Source organism: Uranotaenia lowii, chromosome 2, assembly GCF_029784155.1.
Source record: "Uranotaenia lowii strain MFRU-FL chromosome 2, ASM2978415v1, whole genome shotgun sequence".
In the NCBI taxonomy this organism is placed as follows: Eukaryota; Metazoa; Arthropoda; class Insecta; order Diptera; family Culicidae; genus Uranotaenia; species Uranotaenia lowii.
The window spans coordinates 98,627,670-98,641,151 of NC_073692.1; positions in this window are offsets into that span (position 1 = coordinate 98,627,670).

The following is a 13,482-nucleotide window of genomic DNA, read 5'->3' on the forward strand; positions in this document are numbered from 1 at the left end:
TAATCATGAAAACGATTATCACAACCAAATATACTTCCACGTAAAATTTGGTTCCATTTGCTCGATTAATTCTCCAATTATGCTACAAATTGCAAGGCAGTCCACTCCCCTCTTCATATCACCCCATTCAATGCATTGGAAGGAGGGATGGGTGCCAAATATTCGTTGAACCATTTCTCATACCCTAATACCATCCCATACTAAATTTGATTCCAGTTGCTTGTAAAATATTGTAAGAGAGGCTCCCTCTCCCCTTCCTATCTCCCTACTGGAAAGAGGGAGGGATCTCAAATAACCATAAAAATATTTTTCGTACCCAAATACCCTCCCACGCCATTTTCTTGATCGATTCTTGAGTTAAGCAAGCATTTGTCCTTTGTTTCGGAGGCCCCCTCCCAGCTTCCTGTAAGAGGGAGGCGTCTCAAACCTTAATAGGAACCTTCTCAGGCCTCCAATACCCTCATTTGCCAAGTTTCACGCGAATCGGTTCAGTAGTTTCCGAGTCTATAGGGAACATACAGAAAGATAGAAAAGAATCCATTTTTAAATATAAAGAAGTTATGAAATTTGAAGTAAAATAGATAATTCAACATAACTTTTGAAGATTTTCGGCAAAACTGTTCTCTTAACCCTTAAAACCCTTTGTTAGTAAAAAAAATTAAAGCACATAGATCAATTCAACAATAACTTCCCCACAAGAACATAATTTTTCAACATTGGATGGCTTCTAGCAATATGACAATGTTGCAAGATCTTTCCTCCCAAAAAAAGTCTGATTTGCGACGTTAAAATTTTTCTTTCTCTCCTGCTACCGCCTTGCAGTTTTCGGCGAAGTTGTAGAAAGAAAATTTTCAAAACCTAAAAAAATCATATCTTTATGGAAAAAAAAATTAGTAGATCGCCGTCTTTTGCCTTTGCTGACAGCGTGTAATTTCATGTTTATATGCTCCAATAGTTTGACCGATACATGAACTAAACTAAACGATGAACTAAAAGCATTTTCGTAGAATGAATAAATTGTGATATTTGTAAAGTTTAAAGAGACTTGATCCTTTACTAAGGGTACCCTAAGCCTTGGCAAAAATCCAGAAAAATCTTAATATAAGAGGTCCATTGACTTCTTCTGGCTATATAAGTTTTCATTTAACAGTTTATAAGTTCCAGACAGGGAGAATTCTAAAAGTTTGTCTATTACTCTAAAACCATTGCATACTTTAAGGCGCAGTTTGATACAAGCACTTTTTGAGTCTTTTTTCTAACAGCCAATTATGGAATAAATATAATTTACTGGATAAATATTAATAATTTCGTGCTCAGCAATGCTTGAGATTTATTTCAGAAGAAAAATAAATCTTTCTGGACACTAGGGATCAATTGAACCCATAACATACATTCTGGAAAACTTTTTCTTAAAAAAATGAGCTTTACTAAATTTTACAATATGAATTTCATATTGTACTCTAACGATTGACATTTTGAAATAAATATTTAAATGCTTATTTTTCATGTGGGAATTTCTAGTGATAAAAAAAGCTATCAAGTCACCACAATTTTCCTCATTCTCCCCTACAAGAAAAACAAAAAAGTGAACAAATTTGCGCATTTTTACACTTAAAAAAAATGTATTTGAGGAGAACATTAGAGACCTTTTGAAATTCAACTATTTGAAACAGAAACATTAAATTCACTCCACAGTTTCAAATTAACCTCGAGTATATTTCCACTCCTCTAAAACCAATTTCACACAAATTTTCGCTGCTGCTTGACAAAAGAACCAAAAAAACGCAAAAGTTAATCAAATATACCTAAATCAAAACAACTGATCGAAATCAGATGCGTCCCTCCTCCAAAAAAAAACGGGAGCGATGCCCCGGTTCATCAATCTTGGCAGGGAGGTTTCAGAAGACGGTTCGACCTCTAAGAGGTCATTAGAGAATTGCCGATCTCATCTTCGTTTCCCGTTCTCGCTGAAACGCGCTCCTCCAGATCGATCCGTTTTCAATCCGATCGGATCAGGTTCCGAAAAACTTAATTTATTTAGTTCGATCGGGTTCCTAGGGTGGCGTGGAGCTCAAAAAGCCGGCCTTCATTAAGGAGTGAAGTGTGCGCTTGGCGTGACGCGAGATAATTAAAGAACAAGGAAGAATAAAAAAACTGCGATTGGTTTTATTTGATTTAAATTAAAATCGAAATTTTATAGACCTCGGGGTGACCGGGCCAGTTTAATCGGAAAGCTAATTTCAACCGTTGCCGATGGCCGTCGATAATGTCATTAATTTTGTTGGATTTTTTTTAAATATTTTTTTTTTATTATTCGGGACAATCAGCGTTGAGATTTTTTTAACCAGAGAATAATTCAGGAAATTAGAATTTGAATAATCTGAGAGTGTTCAGAAGTTGACGTATCCAGTAGGTATATTTGAAAAATTTCGAAGCGCGACTATCGATTAAACTAAAACTCGATTTCCCAATCCTGGAAACGAGAAGCCCTTTTATCGCGTAATTGAATTACCAACACCGGTAACTTTTTCGGTCCAAGTCAATTTTCTGAACTGCAGCAGTTTTGGAAAAGTTTGACATGAAAGAAAACAATAACCACCCACGCCGCAGCGCCACTAACGAATATGTACTGAACATATATGTGGGTGGGTACATTCATTCTCAAACATATACGCAAAACAACACTTTGGGCCCGTTTATTAGAACGTTGGCTTCCAAACTCACATTGAAACCTTTAGTTCGCGAAAGGAAGAGGGAAAACTTTTTGATTAATGCAATTACACTAACACGCCATAATTGTTTGGTGCCTTTGGGCCTTGTTGAAGCTGATTCCTTGCCCCGTTAAATGGCACGTTACTTTTGGAGAGTTTGTTCTTTATCAATGTTGATTGAAGGAGTTTGAAACATCGTCAGAGATGGATTTAATTTAATTTCAAAAATTCAATAATTTTTCAAAATAAATCAGATTTTAATAAAATAAAAATAAAATAAATAAAAAAGACTACACTGAAAAATACACCAATCCATCAAAACAAAGACTCAAGTTTACAAATTTTTCTAATGACTTTTCTTTGACGAAACTTTAATTGACTTCCTCAAACTGTTGTGTGCCATTTAAATACCTACAACGGGGAAAAAAAACCTAAACAGAAAAGAAAAATGCAATGCTAATTCCGAGATAGTTATCCTGCAAGACCCTGCAAAAGTTTTAAATTGCCCAAAATTGCTGACTGGGCTGCAGTTTGGGAGTGCGGAAGTGCACCCGCCTCATGTTCGATGCATTCGGTGGATTTATGATCGTGGTAGAAGTTGGAGGAGAAAAGGCGGTTAAACTTCCGTCGTTTGAACTAAAGTTTGTTCCCTGATTTAGGTAAATGAGTGGGCTTTACGGTGAAGCTAGTTTGGGGCAAAATATGAACGACACTCAATATTTAATAAGCACTGTATGAATTTGAGTTAAAACCTGGAGCGGCTGAGCGATTTGTTTCATTGTATATTAAGATCGTAGAAATCATAGTTTTGTGAGCTGTTGATAAAAACTTAATTGATAGCAAAATTCGATTTTTGTTTTTGAAAGATAAATGGCATCTTGAAGTGATTGGTTTTTATTTTTATTTTATTTTATGTTCCAATCGGCCAGGAGATTTTTCTTGGTATCCAACAGAAACCAGGAAAATTATTTTCAAATTTCGTGATTTGATTAAAAATAAAATAAAATATCATGAATAACGGTTGCCTTTCACAAAATATCAGCTATTGAACGAGGAAGCTCAGCATTAGGTCTGTGAGGCACTTATCAGATCGAGGGAGCAGCCATATTATGTAAGAGATTAATAAATCAAAACTTTATCGCATCTTACCGCACCTGTAGGATCTTCAGCTACTGTACTCATTGAAGCATTAGGTTATATATTTATTTCAGTTTGGACTACAGGCTTGGTTTCAACCAAAGTGCACACCTCTGGACGATCAGATCACTCATTGATAAAGAAAGCCCAGAGAGAATTCAATGATTTTTGCCCCTTTCAACGTCAACACTCGTACATACCTTACGAATGACGGATGACAGAAATTTCGATCGACGCGTCTGTCTCCCTGACTGAATGAAAACATGCTGTTCCCAATCAATTGTCAACTACTACTTACAGCGCGCTTCACGCTTCGAATGGCGCTGCCTGGGGCCAGGTGATTAAATCGAATTTAGTCCCATTAAGGTCGATGATGACAGCTGATAACGGCTCAATATGGATTACCACGGATAGGCTTGGGAGGATTAAGTGATTTATTGAATTTGGGTAATCCCGGGTCAATCAATTAAATACCACCCACCCAAAACAGTCAGTGATTTGCGATAACGGATTGAACGAATTTAGAATATCCCAAATAACGCATGATTTTCGATTGTTTGTTGTAGCTTTCAAAATGAACCTCGCCTTCCGGAGCACAACTGTCATCGCGTGGAATTGCATACATGCAACAAATGACAAATGAAACGAAATTAATGTTCAATGTATGTCATTCAATTCCTAGAATGAAACACAATTACACACGCCATTAACTCGATCAATATGCCATCCCTCTGCCCCCGCTTTTTCCCAATTCAAAAACCGTCCGTGGGACCCGAACTGAACGAAATAAATATTGGCAAGCAAATTATATTTCTGCATAGCGGTGCGCTCTCTTCCTGTCCTGTGTTTGTCTATAGGCGTTTGTTTCATGCTCGATTCGCTTCCTCTCTGGCCATTTTCAGGTTTTCAGGTTCGCCATTCCCGAACGAAGGAAGAAAAAAAAAAAGCGGAAAACCATCGCGCGCCAATTGAAGAGGAATTATAACAATCGACACTGCTGTCCCCATCTGTCATTGCAATAAAGCACCCACTCGTTCGACTGAAGTTGCTGCCGGCGGCGGCGGCCCCAAACTATCAATCATTCGAACACGTTTCGCGATTTGTCAGTCTTCCCGGCATCAACCATTGGCAAAAATGGTTCAATCGGCATCGAATGACCAATCCATTCTGAGCCAAAGCCGTATCATAGAAAAATAACCAATAGAATACGCAGAATGTTGAACATTTCTAGTCAGAGTGCAATGGAGTGAAATTGAAATAAATTGAGTTAAAAAATAAATCAATTAGATTTTCTGACATTTTTTAAGTTTTTCGATTATTTTTTTTTCTGCGTGCCTTCACAGTTCCATATTGACTGTATAAAGATTGCTATGAGGAATTGCAAGCTTAGAACATTTAATATTTGGACCCACTGACCCACAGACAGTCAGTCAGACAGTCAGTAAGTTAGACAGTTAGTTAAACAGTCAGTCAGACAGTCAGTCAGACAGTCAGTCAGACAGTCAGTCAGACAGTCAGTCAGACAGTCAGTCAGACAGTCAGTCAGACAGTCAGTCAGACAGTCAGTCAGACAGTCAGTCAGACAGTCAGTCAGACAGTCAGTCAGACAGTCAGTCAGACAGTCAGTCAGACAGTCAGTCAGACAGTCAGTCAGACAGTCAGTCAGACAGTCAGTCAGACAGTCAGTCAGACAGTCAGTCAGACAGTCAGTCAGCAGTCAGTCAGACAGTCAGTCAGACAGTCAGTCAGACAGACAGTCAGACAGTCAGTCAGTCAGACAGTCAGTCAGCAGTCATTCAGACAGTCAGTCAGACAGTCAGTCAGACAGTCAGTCAGACAGTCAGTCAGACAGTCAGTCAGTTAGACAGTCAGTCAGACAGTCAGCCAGACAGTCAGTCGGACAGTCAGTCAGACATTCAGTCAGACAGTCAGTCAGACAGTCAGTCAGACAGTCAGTAAGTTAGACAGTTAGTTAAACAGTCAGTCAGACAGTCAGTCAGACAGTCAGTCAGACAGTCAGTCAGACAGTCAGTCAGACAGTCAGTCAGACAGTCAGTCAGACAGTCAGTCAGACAGTCAGTCAGACAGTCAGTCAGACAGTCAGTCAGACAGTCAGTCAGACAGTCAGTCAGACAGTCAGTCAGACAGTCAGTCAGACAGTCAGTCAGACAGTCAGTCAGACAGTCAGTCAGACAGTCAGTCAGACAGTCAGTCAGACAGTCAGTCAGACAGTCAGTCAGACAGTCAGTCAGACAGTCAGTCAGACAGTCAGTCAGACAGTCAGTCAGACAGTCAGTCAGACAGTCAGTCAGACAGTCAGTCAGCAGTCAGTCAGACAGTCAGTCAGACAGTCAGTCAGACAGACAGTCAGACAGTCAGTCAGTCAGACAGTCAGTCAGCAGTCATTCAGACAGTCAGTCAGACAGTCAGTCAGACAGTCAGTCAGACAGTCAGTCAGTTAGACAGTCAGTCAGACAGTCAGCCAGACAGTCAGTCGGACAGTCAGTCAGACATTCAGTCAGACAGTCAGTCAGACAGTCAGTCAGACAGTCAGTAAGTTAGACAGTTAGTTAAACAGTCAGTCAGACAGTCAGTCAGACAGTCAGTCAGACAGTCAGTCAGACAGTCAGTCAGACAGTCAGTCAGACAGTCAGTCAGACAGTCAGTCAGACAGTCAGTCAGACAGTCAGTCAGACAGTCAGTCAGACAGTCAGTCAGACAGTCAGTCAGACAGTCAGTCAGACAGTCAGTCAGACAGTCAGTCAGACAGTCAGTCAGACAGTCAGTCAGACAGTCAGTCAGACAGTCAGTCAGACAGTCAGTCAGACAGTCAGTCAGACAGTCAGTCAGACAGTCAGTCAGACAGTCAGTCAGACAGTCAGTCAGACAGTCAGTCAGACAGTCAGTCAGACAGTCAGTCAGACAGTCAGTCAGACAGTCAGTCAGACAGTCAGTCAGACAGTCAGTCAGACAGTCAGTCAGACAGTCAGTCAGACAGTCAGTCAGACAGTCAGTCAGACAGTCAGTCAGACAGTCAGTCAGACAGTCAGTCAGACAGTCAGTCAGACAGTCAGTCAGACAGTCAGTCAGACAGTCAGTCAGACAGTCAGTCAGACAGTCAGTCAGACAGTCAGTCAGACAGTCAGTCAGACAGTCAGTCAGACAGTCAGTCAGACAGTCAGTCAGACAGTCAGTCAGACAGTCAGTCAGACAGTCAGTCAGACAGTCAGTCAGACAGTCAGTCAGACAGTCAGTCAGACAGTCAGTCAGACAGTCAGTCAGACAGTCAGTCAGACAGTCAGTCAGACAGTCAGTCAGACAGTCAGTCAGACAGTCAGTCAGACAGTCAGTCAGACAGTCAGTCAGACAGTCAGTCAGACAGTCAGTCAGACAGTCAGTCAGACATTCAGTTAGTCAGTCAGTCAGACAGTCAGCCAGACAGTCAGTCAGACAGTCAGTCAGACAGTCAGTCAGACAGTCAGTCAGTCATACAGTCAGTCAGACAGTCAGTCAGACAGTCAGTCAGACAGTCAGTCAGTCAGACAGTCATTCAGACAGTCAGTCAGACAGTCAGTCAGACAGTCAGTCAGACAGTCAGTCAGACAGTCAGTCAGACAGTCAGTCAGACAGTCAGTCAGACAGTCAGTCAGACAGTCAGTCAGACAGTCAGTCAGACAGTCAGTCAAACAGTCAGTCAAACAGTCAGTCAAACAGTCAGTCAGACAGTCAGTCAGACAGTCAGTCAGACAGTCAGTCAGACAGTCAGTCAGACAGTCAGTCAGACAGTCAGTCAGACAGTCAGTTAGTCAGTCAGTCAGACAGTCAGCCAGACAGTCAGTCAGACAGTCAGTCAGACAGTCAGTCAGACAGTCAGTCAGTCATACAGTCAGTCAGACAGTCAGTCAGACAGTCAGTCAGACAGTCAGTCAGTCAGACAGTCAGTCAGACAGTCAGTCAGACAGTCAGTCAGACAGTCAGTCGGACAGTCAGTCAGACAGTCAGTCAGACAGTCAGTCAGACAGTCAGTCAGACAGTCAGTCAGACAGTCAGTCAGACAGTCAGTCAGACAGTCAGTCAGACAGTCAGTCAGACAGTCAGTCAGACAGTCAGTCAGACAGTCAGTCAGACAGTCAGTCAGACAGTCAGTCAGACAGTCAGTCAGACAGTCAGTCAGACAGTCAGTCAGACAGTCAGTCAGACAGTCAGTCAGACAGTCAGTCAGACAGTCAGTCAGACAGTCAGTCAGACAGTCAGTCAGACAGTCAGTCAGACAGTCAATCAGACAGTCAGTCAGACAGTCAGTCAGGCAGTCAATCAGACAATTATGAGTACAGTCAATTTGACAGCCAAATTTGCAGCCGGTTTGACAGCCCGTCTTTTCCACAGTCAATTTTGCAATCCTTTTGTGTGATAGCTATTCAATGAGCTCAAATAATTGCAAAAATCGACGGAAACAGCTTATTTTCTAAAAGATTTGAATAAGTATGCTCATTATTGCTCAAGTTTAGAACTAATTACATGTTCTAGAAATTCCTGCTTTCGAAATGGATTCGAATCGCGTGATTTGTCGGCTCAAAGCTACTGGTCTTAAGACGTTCTCCTAAAATGTGCCATAATTTAGTAGGTAACTTAATGCATCGACAACCGTTTGCTGCAGCATCCAAACCGAATCGAAGCCCAGTAGTAGCTACTTAATTTGGCCAGCTTTCAAGCCTTTCGGGGATTCCCAGAAATTGAAAGCGTGCTTGGGACGGACTGGTTTCTTGAAGAATGAAGAAAAAATAAAACCGAAACTCCGTGGGTCACGAGGGTTGCATCCGGATTGGAGGGAAAAAAGCGGCTCGGTGTGAGAGTTCGGCATTTAAGTAGCTACTGGTTTTGAGTTCGTTTTTTTTTTTGCTGTAGACATCCCTCCTTTTCATTGTGTGGATTTCAGTCAGTGACGGAGATGCCCCAGTGATGTTGTTTGGATCTCATGATGGCAGCCATTATGGAATGCTAATTTCTCGTAGCCCGTGGCGATGTTTTAAAAATCAGGAATGGCTTTTGGCTCGAAATTGAATTAGCTGATCTTAAATGGTAATGATTCACGATGTGGTTTTGCTACGTGTGCATCTGCAAGTGTTTATAAAATGGAGTCAGCTGGCAGTCAAATGTTTGCTGCTTTAAATTTTAACCTGCAGTTAATGATAAATTGTCTTCATTGAAGATAATTTGTTATTTTGCAGATGGAGGTAATGCTGCTTCAGGCCATGAATGAAAATTCTGCATGAAAAACCTAATTCATTTCCTATTGTCATAAAACCATCGAATAAGGCATTTTACAACTCATTTCACGCAGATAATGAACGCTTCAATTGGTTCGGCTACCGGAATCGGTCATTCAATTCGTCATTCACAAGACTGATGAGCACCTTTCTAGGTGACCACATTTGCGAGGGACCTAAAAGCGACACCAAAATGTCAAAACGAGTGGCTCAAAAGTGGAAAAATTCAAACAACAACTACCTTGAGTGCGGAACAAATCAATTGTTAAGCCAGAATGCGTAGAGCTGACACGCACTTTTCCAAGTTCTCTCTATTTTAATTCAACAAACATACAAGCCTAGAACAAAACTAGCAGAAAACCGCCAAACGCCAGCCAAGGGTGAAAACACGTGTCTCTTTTGTAGCAGAAAAATGGTAACAAAGTCCGGAGTTGAATAAAATGCGTTACAAATTGGACCGCAGACTTTTTCATGGTTCATAAAAGGGTGATCAAGCAGAAGGAAGAAGATTTAAAAAACGTAAACAAAGTAATTGGAGTTTTTTTTACATTTCATTGGTTACTTTCAATTTGTCTATTTGAAATCAAACTGCGTTTCTGTAAACATTTGGAAAAGTTCTCAGTGACAAAGTATTTGGCAATGGTTTTGTTTTGTGCGCTGATTCTGGAAAGTTAGAAAATAACAATGTTTAATTTTGATTAAAATCATTTTTGGGAAATTAGTCGCATAGCCAAAGCTTGGCGACCGTCATAATCATATTGAAGTCATTTTTTCATATCCTTAAAGAGATTGTTGTAGTACATTTAATTCCAGTTTTCTTACACCATTTTCAAAAAAATTAAAGATGTCAATTTAATCTTCGCGAAACTTTGTAAATAGCTCTCCAAACGTTTCGATCAAATTGAATTCGGCATTTCGGTACAAATCGAATAAACGAACAAAGTTATTTTCAACTCTCTACCCTCCAACTAAATTCAATCAATCGAAGCTTTTGAAAGAGTAAAATTACGTGTGAAATTGATTAAACAATTTTCGCCCGTGTGCCCTGTATCGTTTCTAGCCCATGATTCGGGGGTAGTTCGTCCTAGTTGGAGCGCTTCGGACCAGCTGCAATGTTTCAACCCCTGTTTCCTTATTGTTGGCCCGCACTGTTGGCTTGCAAATCGAACCTGTCAAGTACCAGTCAGCGAGGCCGGGTTGAAATGTTTTGCTCTACGCCTCATGTATTTATTTCGCTGTTTGAGCATCAGCAACAGAAACAGGATGCTCTAACTAAAATGCAATTGCACCCGGTTCGTATGCCAGCCAAAAGACAAATAAAGGAAAATTGCACATTCAGCTGACCTCCCCTTGAATCGAAATTGCGGGGGTGATAGAACTACGACAATGATGAGGTGCAAATAATGCATTTAATTTGTTATTATTGGGAGCTGTCGAAGCCAGGTGCCAAAAGGTGAAATGAAACGTGAACGGTACCCAAGGGCCTCATGCTTCTGGATTGAGTCCCTGACGTTCAATTGTTTCCGTAAATTCGATTTGATTCTAAATTTTTTCGATAATGCAATTATAGTCGAGCTGTCAGGGGTTTGTTTAGTTTCGTTTTTTTTTCTGTTGACGAATGCAAATTCAAATGGGTGTTAGGTTTGGTGTACTCGAGAATAGCTATGTGTTTTTCAGAACAACAAACTGTTGTAATTTAAAGCAACACCCTCATTTACACGAATACAACAAGAATAGTCAAACATTGTTTTCAAAATTCATTAAATTAATTGTGCAAAAGTTTTGTGTGCGGTAAGTGACCTTTATTTTGTCGTGATCACATTTTAGACCTGCCAAAATGCCTTTTCATGTTTTCAAATCAAAATTGAGCTAAAAAAATTGGAATATTTTCATTCAGAAGAGAAGCTATGCCTTAAAAGCTGTCTGATTATCTGACTGACTGTCTGACTGACTGCCTGACTGATTGTCTGACTGACTGTCTGACTGACTGTCTGACTGACTGTCTGACTGACTGTCTGACTGACTGTCTGACTGACTGTCTGACTGACTGTCTGACTGACTGTCTGACTGACTGTCTGACTGACTGTCTGACTGACTGTTTGACTGACTGTCAAACTGACTGTCTGACTGACTGTCTGACTGACTGTCTGACTGACTGTCTGACTGACTGTCTGACTGACTGTCTGACTGACTGTCTGACTGACTGTCTGACTGACTGTCTGACTGACTGTCTGACTGACTGTCTGACTGACTGTCTGACTGACTGTCTGACTGACTGTCTGACTGACTGTCTGACTGACTGTCTGACTGACTGTCTGACTGACTGTCTGACTGACTGTCTGACTGACTGTCTGACTGATTGTCCGACTGACTGTCTGACTGACTGTCTGACTGACTGTCTGTCTGACTGTCCGACTGACTGTCTGACTGACTGTCTGACTGACTGTCTGACTGACTGTCTGACTGACTGTCTGACTGACTGTCTGACTGACTGTCTGACTGACTGTCTGACTGACTGTCTGACTGACTGTCTGACTGACTGTCTGACTGACTGTCTGACTGACTGTCTGACTGACTGTCTGACTGACTGTCTGACTGACTGTCTGACTGACTGTCTGAATGACTGTCTGACTGACTGTCTGAATGACTGTCTGACTGACTGTCTGGCTGACTGTCTGACTGACTGTCTGACTGACTGTCTGACTGACTGTCTGACTGACTGTCTGACTGACTGTCTGACTGACTGTCTGACTGACTGTCTGACTGACTGTCTGACTGACTGTCTGACTGACTGTCTGACTGACTGTCTGACAGACTGTCTGACTGACTGTCTGACTGACTGTCTGACTGACTGTCTGACTGACTGTCTGACTGACTGTCTGACTGACTGTCTGACTGACTGTCTGACTGACTGTCTGACTGACTGTCTGACTGACTGTCTGACTGACTGTCTGACTGACTGTCTGACTGACTGTCTGACTGACTGTCTGACTGACTGTCTGACTGACTGTCTGACTGACTGTCTGACTGACTGTCTGACTGACTGTCTGACTGACTGTCTGACTGACTGTCTGACTGACTGTCTGACTGACTGTCTGACTGACTGTCTGACTGACTGTCTGACTGACTGTCTGACTGACTGTCTGACTGACTGTCTGACTGACTGTCTGACTGACTGTCTGACTGACTGTCAAACTGATTGTCTGACTGACTGTCTGACTGACTGTCTGACAGACTGTCTGACTGACTGTCTGACTGACTGTCTGACTGACTGTCTGACTGACTGTCTGACTGACTGTCTGACTGACTGTCTGACTGACTGTCTGACTGACTGTCTGACTGACTGTCTGACTGACTGTCTGACTGACTGTCTGACTGACTGTCTGACTGACTGTCTGACTGACTGTCTGACTGACTGTCTGACTGACTGTCTGACTAACTGTCTGACTGACTGTCTGACTGACTGTCTGACTGACTGTCTGACTGACTGTCTGACTGACTGTCTGACTGACTGTCTGACTGACTGTCTGGTTGACTGTCTGACTGACTGTCTGACTGACTGTCTGACTGACTGTCTGACTGACTGTCTGACTGACTGTCTGACTGACTGTCTGACTGACTGTCTGACTGACTGTCTGACTGACTGTCTGACTGACTGTCTGACTGACTGTCCGTCTGACTGTCTGACTGACTGACTGTCAATCTTAGTCTGGCTGACTAATGACTGTGAAGCGACTTTTTGATTTTTTTTGCATATTCTGCTATTCAAAAATTTAACAGAAAAACTTTAATTTACACAATAGATCACATTAAGGCAACTTCAACAATCACTTTTATCGATTTAAAAGCACTAACCGCTACCTTAGAAATAATTGTAAAACCTCCAACTGGGTTCCCAAACCGCGTTTAAAAGGTAAACTTTCGCCAGGGCGCCCCATAACGAGCGCATCGCATGTACCGGTTTAATTAATCGTTAATTCAATTATGAGTAAACCGATTTCCAGCGAGTAGAAGAAAAAAATAACATTATAAACACAACAAAGCTACCGAGGAGGTGCCAACAACACGTTTGGAATAATATTCTCCATTTAAATGCCCGCCCAGCAGTCGCTCAACCAACAGTGTTAATTCGATTTAAATTACTTTTCGAGAAGTTTTGCGGGCCCTTATCGTAGATTGTCTTTGGTCGTTTGGCAAATGGATTTTTTTCTCTTGTTTGGTTCTGAAGTTGAAATTGTTTTTCTGAAGTTCAAATCATTTTCCAAAAGTCACTGACTGACTGACTCTGTGGCTTAGTGTCAATTAGTCGGTGCTTCTCGTCAAATGTTTTGAAAAAAAACCTAACGGGAAGTGATAAGGAAATGCAT